Source organism: Anomalospiza imberbis, unplaced genomic scaffold (genome assembly GCF_031753505.1).
Source record: "Anomalospiza imberbis isolate Cuckoo-Finch-1a 21T00152 unplaced genomic scaffold, ASM3175350v1 scaffold_44, whole genome shotgun sequence".
Classification (NCBI taxonomy): domain Eukaryota; kingdom Metazoa; phylum Chordata; class Aves; order Passeriformes; family Viduidae; genus Anomalospiza; species Anomalospiza imberbis.
In genome coordinates this window covers 1,014,673-1,028,444 of record NW_027100049.1, presented here as the reverse complement: position 1 = coordinate 1,028,444, position 13,772 = coordinate 1,014,673, and the positions used below count along the sequence as shown (strand labels likewise).

The 13,772-nt window shown below is 51.3% G+C and overlaps 2 protein-coding genes across 5 annotated transcripts in view; one reads left to right on the top strand and one right to left on the bottom strand.

The window, feature by feature from the left end:
• Positions 1 to 13,772, top strand: part of LOC137466802 (zinc finger protein 271-like) — a 678,770-nt gene that overhangs the window by 28,330 nt on the left and 636,668 nt on the right. The window lies entirely within an intron of this gene.
• Positions 1 to 13,772, bottom strand: part of LOC137466804 (zinc finger protein 420-like) — a 198,060-nt gene that overhangs the window by 36,794 nt on the left and 147,494 nt on the right. The window lies entirely within an intron of this gene.

Genomic DNA, 13,772 nt, shown 5'->3' with positions numbered 1-13,772 from the left:
AAGGTCTCTTCCAACCCAGTCATTCTGTGATTCTGTGAAAGCAGCCCACACCTGAAATCAACATCTGTGCAGACCAAAAGGCAACGCTGTCATCCTTCCTCAGCCCGCTCTCCCTGACCAGGCTGCCTTGCTGTTGGCATGGGTGGTGGGGCAGCAGGGTCATGACATGCGCATGCGTCACAATGTCCTCGGGGCACGATGTCACCGCGGGTCACAAAGGCCTGGTGGGCATGGCCACCTTTCTGCCAGAGGCCTGGTGGTTTCCATGCAGATGCCCCTGGACACAAAGGCCTTCTTAATGCCTTTGCCCCTTGACTTTGCCTACTCTTGTTCCTCTCTCAATGATCTGCAGCTCTCTCTTGTCCCACCTTTGTTCCTCCCCTCAACATCCCCAAGGAAGCTCTGTGCAAAAGTGCCAAAGTGCTTTTCCCACCCAGCCCACCCTGGGTCCCAGCACTCGGCCCCAAGTTCCTGGAGAAAGATCATGAGGAAGGCAAAAGCTCCATTTGGACTAAATCTGGTGGCTACTGTGGAAGACTATAAAAAGTGTGTTTTTAAAAAAGATTAATAACAATGTAGGGCCAAGGAAAATGTCCATTCTCTATTGCAGGGATTGGGGGCTGGGTGGGGAGGGAGGGATTCTGGTCAGGAATATGCCAGGGGCATCCTGGTTGTCTGTGCCAGCCACAGTGTGGGCAGCAGGACCGGGCTCTGATTGTCCCTCTCTGCTGGGCACTGGGGAGGCCACACCTCATATCCCGTGCCCAGCTTTGAGTCCCTTTACCCTGTGGCTACATTTAATACAAATTACCAATTCTTTGAATGGTAATTCAGTTATCTCTTGCATCTTTGTCAAAAATATGTGGCATATTGCAGATTAGAGGTAAGGGTACAGTTAATTGAAAAGTTTTCTAATTTATGGTTCAGAAATACTGCAATTATATTACATTTCATGTACTGAGTTCATTGTATGTGGTTTACATGTTGGATGGATATAATTTGGTTTATCTTCTGACAGGATATACAGGATGAATATAAACAGTAAGCAGAATATAGCCAAAACAAACAAAACTACAACATTAAATTAAAAATTCCAGTTGCTCTGTGTGGCCATCCAAAAATAGTTTCCCACCAGCAATGTTCTCTATCTTTCTTCCCTCTTTCCAGGACATGCTGTATCTTCTCTGCCTGACGATGGGTGGTAATGCGGGTTCCTTGTCTGGTGTGCTGTTGTCCATTTCAGCATGGACTCAGACCATTGCAACAGTTTCTTGCCAATGCCAGATTCACTCCAGCAGTGACAGGCAATGAAACTTGACACGGTGTGCAGTTGGACTGTAGCCATTGGTGAGTTGTGAGGGAGCCGAATTGTTAAAGCTGCACCCCATCATTTTGCTAAAACTACAGCTACAGCTATTAGAGCGATCAGATGTCTCTCAGGTGGTGTTTTCTGTAAACATAGAATCACACAGAGTTCTCATACGGATACATCCATTTCCAACATATGCAAGCACAGTTGCTGGGGTTTCAACACAATATTGACATTTTCTTAAAGGTCAAGGCAAATGTCTGAGTTGTCAATAGTATTATTTTCACAAATAAATCCTTGCTGTTCCTGTCCAGTCAGGCATCAACATCCACAGCTGGCCATGTGCTCCCATTTGGGGCTCACACTGGTATGTTCTAACAGACAGAGGACAGTTCCATTGGGATTTAATCAGCACTATAACTGGGTATAAGGCATAGAGTATTGTTAAAAGAAAAGCTGTGGCTTTGTGGCTTTACCCTCAATGGTATAATAAGTGTCACTAACAAGATGTCACCAAGATTGGAAACCCTTTGAAAGAGACTGTCATAATCCCAAATTACCTTTAGTTTATCAGTGGTCAAGGTGCCCTCATCACCTTCCCTTTTAATTGCTATTACAGCAGATTGCAACCACATCTGTGGAAATTTTTAGAAGAAATCCCGGTTTTGGCCATGGCCCATGGAGGAGAAGGACAGTTCTCTCCCATAGGAAGGAAAGCCCAGAGCCCCAGCGCTTCAGGGCAGATGAGAAGCTGCCCTTGACATGCCAAGGTCTGCTGGACCTGTCAGGTGGTCCCCAGGAGGCCCAGCCAGGCAGACCTGTTCCATGTTCCCTTGGTTTCATGCGACCCCACAGTGTCACAATGGTCTCCTTGGTTCCATGAGGCCCTGGAGTGTCACAATGTTCCCCTTGCTTCTGCAGTGTCACAATGGCCCTGTGCTTCCATGGGGCCTTGCAATGTCACAATGGCTTCGTGGTTCCACAAAGCCCTGATGTGTCACGATGGCTCCTCGGCTCCATGTCTCCTCGCTGTGTCCCAACGGCTCCTCTGTGACACCGTGGGCTCCACAAGGTCACCATGGACCCTTGGTTCCTTGGGGCCCCCGTGTTCACAATGGTCTCCTTGATTCCATGGGGCAGCACAGTGTCACAACTGACCCATGGCTCCATGAGGTTCTGTAGTGTCACCGTGGTCGCTGTCAGAGGCTGGATGAGATCGATGTCCCGAGACACCTTGGGATGCTCGGAATGCCCGTGTGGGGCCAGGAGCGGGTCAGGCCTTGGTTTGTGGTGGGACAGAGCCCCGCCCCCAGCCCTGGCCTGGCACAGCTGTCAATCACATGGAAGGGGCGGTGTTAACCCAACTCTGATTGGCTGAGCTGTCAGTCAATCACACAGCAGGCAGGGCTAACCCAGCTCTGATTGGCCCAGCTGTCAATCAATCACACACCAGCAGCTGGTGCCTAACCTGACTCTGATTGGACAAGCAACTGGCAGTCCCACCCCAGGGGCGGGCCCATGAAGGCCCAGGGGTTTAAAAGCCAGAGCATGAGGCCAGCCCATGGTCTGGATCCTGCCTTCTCCTGGGGTTCCTCTGTTAATGGTGCTGGAACCTGAGCAGGTGGTGCCTCTGTGTGTGTCTTTCTATAGATCTTCCGTCTTTCTGTTCTCTATTTCTTCTTCTTCTACTCCTACTTACCTGGAACATTTTTGGGTAACTTAGCATCTTAAGGCTTAAAGGTTTTTAGGTTTAATGGGCTAAGTTAATGAAGTTCATGCTATGGTAAGAGTTTTATGTAGAACAGGATGTTGTGTTAAACCCTTTGTCAGAGTTCCTAGATTGTCTATATTTTGTCAGTAAAATTTTGTGTCATTTTGCTCTCTCAGCTCTGTTGGGTAGAGCATGGTGCTGGTATCACTGAGGCTGTGTTCAGTCTCTGTGTGGGCCATTCACTTCAGAGCTGGACGTGATGTTCTTGTGGGTCCCTTCCTACCAAGAATATTCTCTGCATCTGGCCATGGTGAGAATATCTGGTTGGTGTTTCTCCTGTACAACAAACTCGAACAAAGGAAACTTTGGTGACCCCCAGCATTTCAGTGTTCTGGGGTGTTACAGCCCTGCAGGCTCACAATGGCCTCTTGTTTCCATGAGGCCCCACAGTGTCACACTGGCCCCTTGGCTCCATGAGGATCTGGAGTGTCACACAGGTTTGTGACATTTGTCCTTGCTGCCCCTCACATCCCCCTGCCCCACAAACAGCCCCGAGCCAGCCGTGAGGGACAGGCCCTGCTGTGCCAGGCTGGGCTCAGGGCTTGGCCTTTCTGCTTCCTGCAGCCAAGCCAGGCCTTGCTCAGCATCGCAGTTCCCTGCTCAGAGCCTTGGGCTCCCTGCAACCCTGGCCTCAAGGATCTGCTCTCTGCACTCCCTGTGGAGCCTCTGGCACTCCCTGCCCTCGCTGAGGCCCAGGGATGCTCCCAGGGACTTGGAGTTTTGCTTCTGCCTCCTTGAGCAGCTTCTTCATCCTTCTCCCAGTGCCTGAGGGTCCTGGACCCAGCCCCAAATCCACCGTGGGGCAGATGAAAATGCAGAAAGCCCTCAGAAGCTCTTTGTCTTCCTTCCATGGTCTTCAAGGCTCCAGGGCTTGTGCAGTGACTGGAGTCGGTTTGGAGTTCTGTGCAGGAGTGTGAAATACAAAGTTGTGTTTTGTGTCAGGTAAATAAAGGCAGCCTGTGCAGTTGTGGTTATGAAATGTATGGAACACGGCCATGGGACAGTTATAAAGATGAGTTCTAATACACAACCCAGGAAAGCATGGAAGAAGGCTTTTGAACCAATCTTTTATTTGCAAATAACAATTACAAGTCTTAAACTGTTTTGTAATAAGAGTATTTGAATTAGAACTTTAGAATGTTGCTTTTGAGAAGAACTTTTTACTTGTCATTAAGTCTTAAGCTGTTTTGCAATAAGAACCTTTGAATTACAACTTTGGAATGTTGCTTAGTATTATGGATTTTAAACTGTAGCTTTGGAATATATAAAGGATTTAAACAGAAAGGGAAGTGACCCTATCCCAAGCTCCTGGAAAAGGAAGATGGACATCAAGGTTGCTGATTAATGATTTTGAAAGGGGAAGCTGGTCATCACTACCATAGATTAATGATCCTAGAAAATAGAAGCTGGACCCCACCTCAGGAAGATGGACCCCACCATGTGGGACACACATCCTGGGATATTGAAACCTGGAATAGATCACAACAGAGTATAGAAATTGGAAAGGAACCAGACATCACCATCACAGATTTACGATCCTAAAGTATAGAATTGTGACGTCAAAAGGTAGAAATAGAAACTGCTGAAAGCTCACGTCAAAATGGGAAATGGAAGCTGCTGGGGAAAGCTGATGAATATGCATGAATATGATCAATACACACCAGCAAGCCCAACAACCGGTGCGCAGTTGGAGGGGAAAACCCCCACCACTGCACCCAGCGCTGTCTCTGCTCATGCGTTTCCATATTAATTAATAAATTTAATTGCTGCTTGATGTATTGGCTGAGTCAAGCTTCTCATTTCTAACAGAATGGAGAAGAATGAGCCCCTTTTGGGCTGACCCTGTTTGGACAACCTGCTCCTCACCTCCAGCGTCACCATGTCTGACACCGCCCACCTGGGACTGACATGCCAAAATACCCAAAAATGCTCGTGTGATTTATTCTCTTATTTCTATTCTGTAACACATTATTTTATGTTAACTTGGTTTTTAAAATTTAAAAAGTTTAATAATAGCAAAATGGTTATAAAAATAGTAATACAATTAGAGTAATAAAAATTTAGAGTTAGGGCAATTACAGGACAATAAAAAGCAAAGACTTACGGACGTCCGGATGCTCTTGGGCACTTAAGCCCAATAAGCACGTTTTGTGAACAAAGGAATAACCTTAAAAACCATACACTGTGGCATATTCATACATACTTCATGGTTATGCATACATTCTATTTAAAACAAGCAACTCTGTTATTTTTCAACTGCTGCCTTTAATCCCCACGGCATCTTTGAGTCTGAGCAAGGCCTGAAGAAATCAGCTTCTTCTGATGAGAAAACCATAAATTCCTCTTCTCTGGCAGATTTAGGTGTTCTGTGACTGTTAGCTCGAAGCCAGTGTCTCATTCCTTTAAAAAACCCCCACATACAGAGTTTATATTTTAAGTACTAAAGCTTAATTTTAACTACAAAACTACATTTACTGTACTATTAAAATGTTAATACAGCACAACTAATCAATGTAACACAATACATATAGTAACTATTTGTGTAGAGCCATATAATATCCATTTTCACATATTTAATTATTTTAGATGTATTAAATTTATTTCTAATAATAGCATTGGTTTTTCTTACCTAGTTTTAATATTTACATTAAAAATCTATACATTTTTAGTAGCCAAGAAAACGAATGTTCTTTGTATCTAAGTAACACAATTCCCTTCATTAATGAATTAAGATGTATTGGCTATTTATTTCTTCCTGTTTATGGCAATTAGCAATATTTCCAGTCATTTTGTCATCTTTTTTATCATCTTTTTCTCAGGCAGGGTTAAGGAGGGGCCACTTTGGGATCCTTGGAGACATTTCTGGGGCACATTTGGGGCAGTTCTGTGCCTGGGGAGGGAATTCAGGGAGAACTTGAGGGTCTGGAGGACACTTGGGGGAGCCGGGTGGGCACTTGGAGGGGCACTGAGGGGTTCTGAGGGACAGCTCGGGGTCCGGGGGAGACCTTGGGGGTCCAGGGGGGCCCTTGGAGGTCAGGGAGGGGAATTTGGGGCCCCGCGGGGCCCGGGCGGGCACTTGGGGGGCTCCAGCGGGGCTCTCCGGGGCGCGGGGGGTGATGGGAGTTGTAGGCGCGGGTAGAATACGGTTGAACGGGGCCGCGGAGCATCACGGGAGTTCTAGGCGCAGCTGCGATGGGGCGCGGGGCATGACGGGAGATGAAGTCACGGCTGCAATCGTGCGGGACGTGCGCCGCGGAGCATGATGGGAGCTGTAGTCCCGGCAGTGGCTCGGACGCGGCGTTTGGGGGTCCAGGAAGGCCCTTGGGGGACACTTTTGCGTCCGAGCCGCGACTTGAGGCCCTCGGGGCGAACGTAAACGGTTCGGGAGAACTTGGGGGGAGCTCGGGGAGCTCTACCCGGGCTCCTTAGGGCGCGGGGTACGGCAGGCGGTTTAGGCGCGTGACTGTGTTCTGAGGGGCTCTGGGGCCGCGGGGGATGAGAGGAGATGAATTCCCAGCAGTGGCTGTGCCGGGCATCCGTGGGGTCGGGAGCACTCCGCGGATCCGGGGGCGCCTTTGGGGGGTCCCGAATGGGCGCTGAGGGGCACTTGGGGATCCTGGAGGGTCTGGGGGACACTTACGGGACAGATGGGGGCGGGTACCGAGGGGGTTCTGTGGAGCGCGGGGCATGACGGGCGTTGTAGTGCCGGCTCCAATGGGGCTGAATCGGGCCGCGGGGCATGACGGGAGTTGTAGGCACTAGCGGAAGTATGGCGCCGCCCCCAAGGCCACAATCCCTGTCGCTGATTGGCTGCGGGCAGTGATGGGCGGGAGGCCCGGCAAATGGGAGGCGGCGGAGGCGGGAACAGCCCATCCAACCCCTCCAGTCCAGCCCAGTGCATCCCCAGTACAGCCCAGTACAACCCCAGTGCTCCTCCAGTCCCTCCCAGTACAGCCCAGTGCATCCCCAGTACAGCCCAGTACAACCCCAGTGCTCCTACAGTCCCTCCCAGTACAGCCCTGTCCCTCCCAGTACACCTGAGTTCATTCCCAGTCCCTCCCAGTTTTCCCCAGTGTCATCCATAGTCCGCTCCAGTGTCCCCCAGTCTTACCCACAGCATTCCCAGTGTCCCCTGTTTGTCCCAGTATCCCCCAGTATCACTCCCAGTATGTCCCAGTATGTTTCAGTGTGTACCCCCACAGTCCATCCCAGTCCACCCAGATTCCCCTCAGCATTCCTCGTGTTCCCAGGCTGTCCCAGTCCTTCCCAGGGTCACTCCCAGTATGTCCCAGTGTCTCCCACAGCGTTCCCAGTGTCTCCCAGTATGTCCCAGTCCTCCCCAGTGTTTCCAAGGACAGTTTAATGTCTCAGGGTTGCCGTGGCAGCCAAACCCAGCAGTGGGGTCGGTGCAGTGTCCATGGCCACGGCCCCTTGCAGTGGCCCAGTGCAGCTTGGGCTGATGATCCACCCTCACAGCTGGCCCAGGGCAGGTCTGCAGTGGTTTTGGTGGCACCTTGGGCTGGCACACCCCTGAGGAGTGTGTCTGTTTTCCTGGGGAAACTCGGGAGTTTTAGATTGCTTCAAAAATAGACAAAGGGAAAGCCCCTCTCAGGCTGGGTGCAGCCAGCTCTGCAAGCACAGCAGGTCCCAGGTGAGCGAGGACAGACAGGATGGGCTTGGGCAATGTGGAGCAAGGCTGTCCACACTGGGCCAGAGCTCAAGGCACAGCTGCTCTGAGCAGGCCAGAGCTCCTGAGGGGAGAGCCTGGGTCAGTATCAATCACAGAATGCTGCAATCGCCTCTGCTCTAAAGAGAAATGTAATAAAATACACCCTTTGAAAGAGGACAGTGTATTTCTTACAAGCTCTTTGAAATCTTTCTCCATAACTGCACTAGGAAAACTTTAATGGCCCTCTCAGGGCTTTGGTGTTGTTTACATCAGACTCAGTCCCTGAGAGTGTCTTAAAAAAACTTCTCAAGAACTCAAATTTAAACTCCAAAGTTTCTTGAAGTTTTAATGGGTCCCACTGAGGGACACGTCTGAGAAAGTGTCCCCAGGTTCCAGTTAGAGCAGAACCCTGGAGGCACTGATGACAGGTGGGGACAAACAAGGCAAAGGTGTCTCTGGTGCTGAGCAAACCTGGATGTGTCTCAGGAATGCAAAGGGCCAAGGCTGAGCCCCAGCCCCTGGCAAGGCAGATCCTGTCCCTCCCTCCTTGCTCAGGGCTCTTCCCGGGATGGGCACTGCCATGTGGGGATGTGCCATGCCAAGGGCAGGACCATGGGGCGGCCCCTGCCAGGCTGCTGAGCAGGGACAAGGAGGCCATGAGGCCCCAGGGCTGCAAGGGTCACTTGTCCCCTCGTGGCCTCAGGCCCAGGGCCAGCAGCCATGGCCAAAGGGCTGCACAGGTTGGCTCTGTCAGGGCCTTGCAGCTGCTGCACATCCCTGTGCCCTCTGCAGCCCAGGCTGTCCTGCGGTGTCCCTGCCCTGGCCTCTGTCCCTGCAGGCTGTCGTCATCCCCCGGCTGCCCCACCTCGCTGGCCCCTTCCTTTGCTGACAGCTCTGCCTCCTGCCTGCCCCTGCCTGGCCACACAAAGCCTTGGCCTTGAGACCCAAAGGGTTCATTCCATTTTTACCGTGCCTGTGAACTTCCAGCACAGGAACAAGGCATGCAGGGGCTGCTTTCCCAGCAAGGATGGCTGGAAGAGAAGAAGAAGACATCTGGCTCAAGGGTGCAGTGATAGAGAAAACAAGGACTGAATCTGGGAACTTGGGGTGGGATTTATGGAAATGGTAAATTGTAATTGGCATTTAGCGACCGTATATGAGCAACACACTGGTCGAATTACATGTCCACGTCAGGTTAGGAGTTATCCCATGTTAGACCTCAGGCCTGAATAAACGATACCCTCTGAAATAGCAAATGAGTGTTAAGGAGCCTCATTCTGATATTTCAGAGATTTGGTGGCAGCGGGGCCTCACAGAACCAAGGAGTCAGCTGTGACACTGAGCAAACTCATGGAACAAAGGGTCCCTGGTGACACAGCAGACCACATGGAACCAAAATCCATTTTGGCACGTTGGGGCCACACTGAACCAATGGTCCATTGTGATACTGCAGATCCAAGGAGACCATTGTGACACTGAGAAACCTCTTGGAACCAAGGGAACATTCTGACACAGCAAGGCCTCATGGAGCCATGGGTCCATGGTGACACTGTGGATCCAAGGAGACCATTGTGACTGAGGAACCTCATGGAACCAAGAGTCCGTTGTTCCACTGTGGATCCTGTGGAACCAAGGGGAGCACAGTGACATTGCGGGGCCTCATGGAACAATGGAGACTCTTCTGACACTTTGGACCCACTGGAACCAAGGGGCCATTAGAGCATGGCAGGGCCTCGTGGAATCAAGGGGACTACAGTGAACACTGTGGGTGTCCATGGGATGAAGGGGCCATTCTGACACCGTGGAACCAAGGATGCCATTGTGACACTATGGGGCATCATGGAACCACAGGTCCATTGTGACACAGCAGGGCCTCATGGAACCTTGGAGGCCATTTTGACACTTTGAGGCCTTGTGACACCAAGGAGGCATTGTGGCACTCCAGAGCCCTGTGCAGCCAAGGGGACCATAGTGACTCTGTGGGGCTCAGTGAAACCAATGGTCTGTTGTGACACTGCAAGGCCTTAGGGCATCATGGAGACCATTGTGACACTACAGGCCCCATGGATCCAAGGAGCCATTGTGACACTACAGGCCCCATGGATCCAAGGAGCCATTGTGACACTACAGGCCCCATGGATCCAAGGAGCCATTGTGACACTACAGGCCCCATGGATCCAAGGAGCCACTGTGACACTACAGGACCCATGGAACCAAGGAGCCATTGTGACACTACAGGCCCCATGGATCCAAGGGGCCATTGTGACACTACAGGCCCCATGGATCCAAGGAGCCATTGTGACACTACAGGCCCCATGGATCCAAGGAGCCATTGTGACACTACAGGCCCCAAGGATCCAAGGGGCCATTGTGACACTGTGGAGTCTTGGCAGGCCAAGGGGCACTTGTCACACTGTGTGGCACCATGGAACCAAGGGGTCCATTGTGACACTTCAGGGCCCCATGGAACTAAGGATCCATGGAACAGTGCAGGACTCCATGGAACCAAAGGTCCACTGTGACATTGCGGGGCCTCATGGAACCCTGGAGGCCATGGTGACACTTTGAGGCCTCATTGAATCAAGGGGCTCTGCAGGGCCTCATGGAACCAAGGAGACCCTTCTGACACTGGGAGTCCCCATGGAACCAAGGATCCATTGTGATACTGCGGCACCAAGGAGACCCCTGTGACACTGCAAGGCCTCATGGAAGCAAGGGCTTGGCCTCCCAGGGGCTACCTGACAGGCCCAGCTGATCTTGGAATGTTGAGGGCTGCCTCTCATCAGTCCCTGGAGAACTGGAGCTCTGTGCTTTCCTTCCTATGGAAAAGAACCATCCGTCTTTCCAGGTGCCCACAGCCAAAACTGATACTCCTCCAGAAAAATTCCCTATGTGCAAGGGTTCTCCGAGATGAAAGCTGGCAGGACAGACACCTCTGGTTAGCCTCTGGTCCTCTGGTGGTCACCTCTCATCTCAAAGAAGTCCTGAGGAAAGTATTTGAGCAGGTCTGACTGCTGGAACATCAATGAGTCTCTCATCCTCTAAAAAACTCAGATGCTCTTCTATCACATGTGTCTTTTCTTTCTCATTGTGTCTTATGCATGAAATACTATTTTCAGCTAAGAAATATTGTTCTTCTCACTCTACCAGTGTTTGCTGACACAAAACAGCTTGACTACATATGGATCCAGGTCACCTGTATAAGTTAGCACAATAAAGAATCCAACAAGAATGATTTGTCTCTGCTCCCATCTGTCACATCTCCTCTGGAGCTGGAGGTGCAGCCCCAGCACTGGGGAGGGCTCAGGGGCTCACCAGCTCAGCTCCCACACAGAGAACTTGCAGACCTGGGCTGCTCTCCTTGGCCCCTGCACGCTCAGCCAGGCTGGGATGGACACTGATGGTTTCTGTGCCAGGCTCTCTGAGCCCAGCCCAGCTCCCTGCAAGCTCTGCCAGCTGCCCTGAGCTCTGTGCAGCACCAAGGGCCTCTCCTCAGCACAGCCCAGCCGGCTCTGGCCCCACAGCTCTGCTCAGCCCAGGCTGCTCTGGCCACTGGCCCCACGGCCTCAGCCCCTGGCCAGGGCACAGCAGCAGCTGCAGCTCAGCCAGGACTCAGCCCCAGCCATGGGGGAAGGGGCTTGGCCAAGGCCAAAGGAGGCTCCCTGGGTGCCCTGCTCCCCTCGGGCTGAGGTGCTGAGAGCTCTGCAGCCCCTGCTGCCATCCCATCTGCCCAGGCCAGCACAAGAGCCCGGCCTTGGGGCCCTCCAGAGCTGCTCCTGCTCCAGGCCCAGGGCCCATCCCAGAGCTGGGGCAGCCACAAAGCTGTGCCCATTTCTGGTCATCGCTGCTATGATGGGGATGGATCCTCAGCCACTTGGAGGTTGCTGATGAATTTTCCTACTCCAGAGGCCTCTTCTTTCTTGAGCTCTTCAGTTCAAGAATTCAGTGTGAAAATCTCATAAACATTTTTCAAAACACCCAAGACAAGAAAAAAGGGAATAATTGAAGTTTTCAATTCTTCTGTGGTTAATTAAACAGATTTCAGTAATGTATTCAAAGTGAATATACCATATTGAAAACAGTGCTGAGAGAATTGTTCTTTTCCTGTTTGTAGTTTGATATCAGCAATGTCCAATTGATACTGACCCCCAGCACCTCCTAATGCAGTCTGAATAGATGTGAAAATCAAGACCCTCCATGGCTGACAATCAATAACACTTTGTCCCCACCCCCTCCCCACCATTTCCCTCATCCAACCCCTGGCACTCAGAGCAGCTGAGGAATGGAGTCACACCCAGGGATGTCCCCAGGGCTCAGGATTGGGGCCGGGTCGGTGAAATCTCTTTATTGCTGATCTGGATGAGGCCATCGAGGGCACCCTCAGTCAGTTCCCAGGTGAGCCCAAGCTGGGTGGGAGTGTGGCTGTGCTGGAGGGCAGGAAGCTCTGCAGAGGGATCCGGACAGGCTGGAGCCACGGGCCCAGGACAATTGGATGAGGTTCATCAAGGCCAAGGGCCGGGTCCTGCCCTGGGCTCACAACCACCCCAAATCCCTGGCTGTGCCCTGCCCCTGATCCCCACAGCCTGTCCTGTTTCCTTCATCCCTGCATTGCCAGGGACTTTCTGGGACAAGGGAGCTCTGCTCTGGGGATGGAGGGAGGTCCAAGTGCCACCACTGGAGTGGGAACCACAACTCATCAGGTTTGTGTCCTTTGGGGGTCAGGAACTGGTGAGACTCAAGAGGCACAGAAAGTTTCTCTTCATGGCCAAAAGACCATGGTTGAACAGGACACAATTTAATAACAATCACACTCCTTCCTTAGCTATGTGCAACATCCCAGCAGTGCCTGATGAGTCCACCATCCACAAGTGATTTCCATACTAGAATTGATTTTAGACAATCGTGGTTCTGTGATAGAAATAAACAAAATTAAGTTCTTGTATCAGGATGTCCTGCAGTGGAGGCAAAACCGCTCAAACAATTCCTGATTTGCAAAGATGTCAGTGGTGGATGGCGAAGAGATGTCGCAGAGCCCTTTTCTATGAAGGCAGAATCTCCTCTGTGGCCTCACAGCCCATTCTGTGATGTCACACTGCCAGCCCGTAATGTCACAGCCGACTTTGTGACATCACAACCTCCTCTGTGATGTCACAGCCTGCTCTGTGATGTCACAGCCTGTTCTGTGATGGCAGAACTCACTTAACATGTCACACAGCACCTCTGTGGGCTCACAGACCCACCCTGTGATGTCACAACACCTTCAGTGATGGAACACAGCCACCCTATAATGTCACAGCACACTCTTTGACCTCACAGCTTGCTCTGCTCTGTGATGTCATACAGGCATCCTGTGATGTCACAGCCTATTCTGTGATGTCACATAATAAACCAGGGATGTCACAGCCAACTATCTGATGTCACAACCTGGTCTGTGATGTCACACAATCACAGAATCACAGAATTGCTGGGTTGGAAGAGACCTTCAAGATCATCAAGTCCAACCCATGCGCTAACACCACCTCAGCTAAACCATGGCACTGAGTGCCACATCCAGTCTTTTTTTAAACACATCCCATGATGGTGACTCCACCACCTCCCTGGACAGACAATTCCAGGAATTTATCACCCTTTCCATTAAATCATTCTTCTTAATATCCAACCTAAATTTCCCTTGGCACAGCTTAAGACACTGTCCTCTTGTTCTGTCAGTTGCTGTGGGGAGAAAGAGACCAACCCCCACCTGACTGCAACCACCTTTCATGGAGTGTGGAGAGTGATAAGGTCACCTCTGAGTCTTCTCCAGGATAAACAACTCCAGCTCCCTCAGTCGTTGCTCACAGGACTTGTGTACCAGACCCCTCACCCACCTTGCTGCCCTCCTCTGGACATACTCCAGGTCCTCTGTGTCCCTCCTAAATTGGGGAGCCCAGAACTGGACACAGCACTCATGGTACGGTGCCAGTACAGGGGAATAATGCCAAGTACACGAGTGCCAAGTACAGGGGAAGAATGACCTCCCTGCT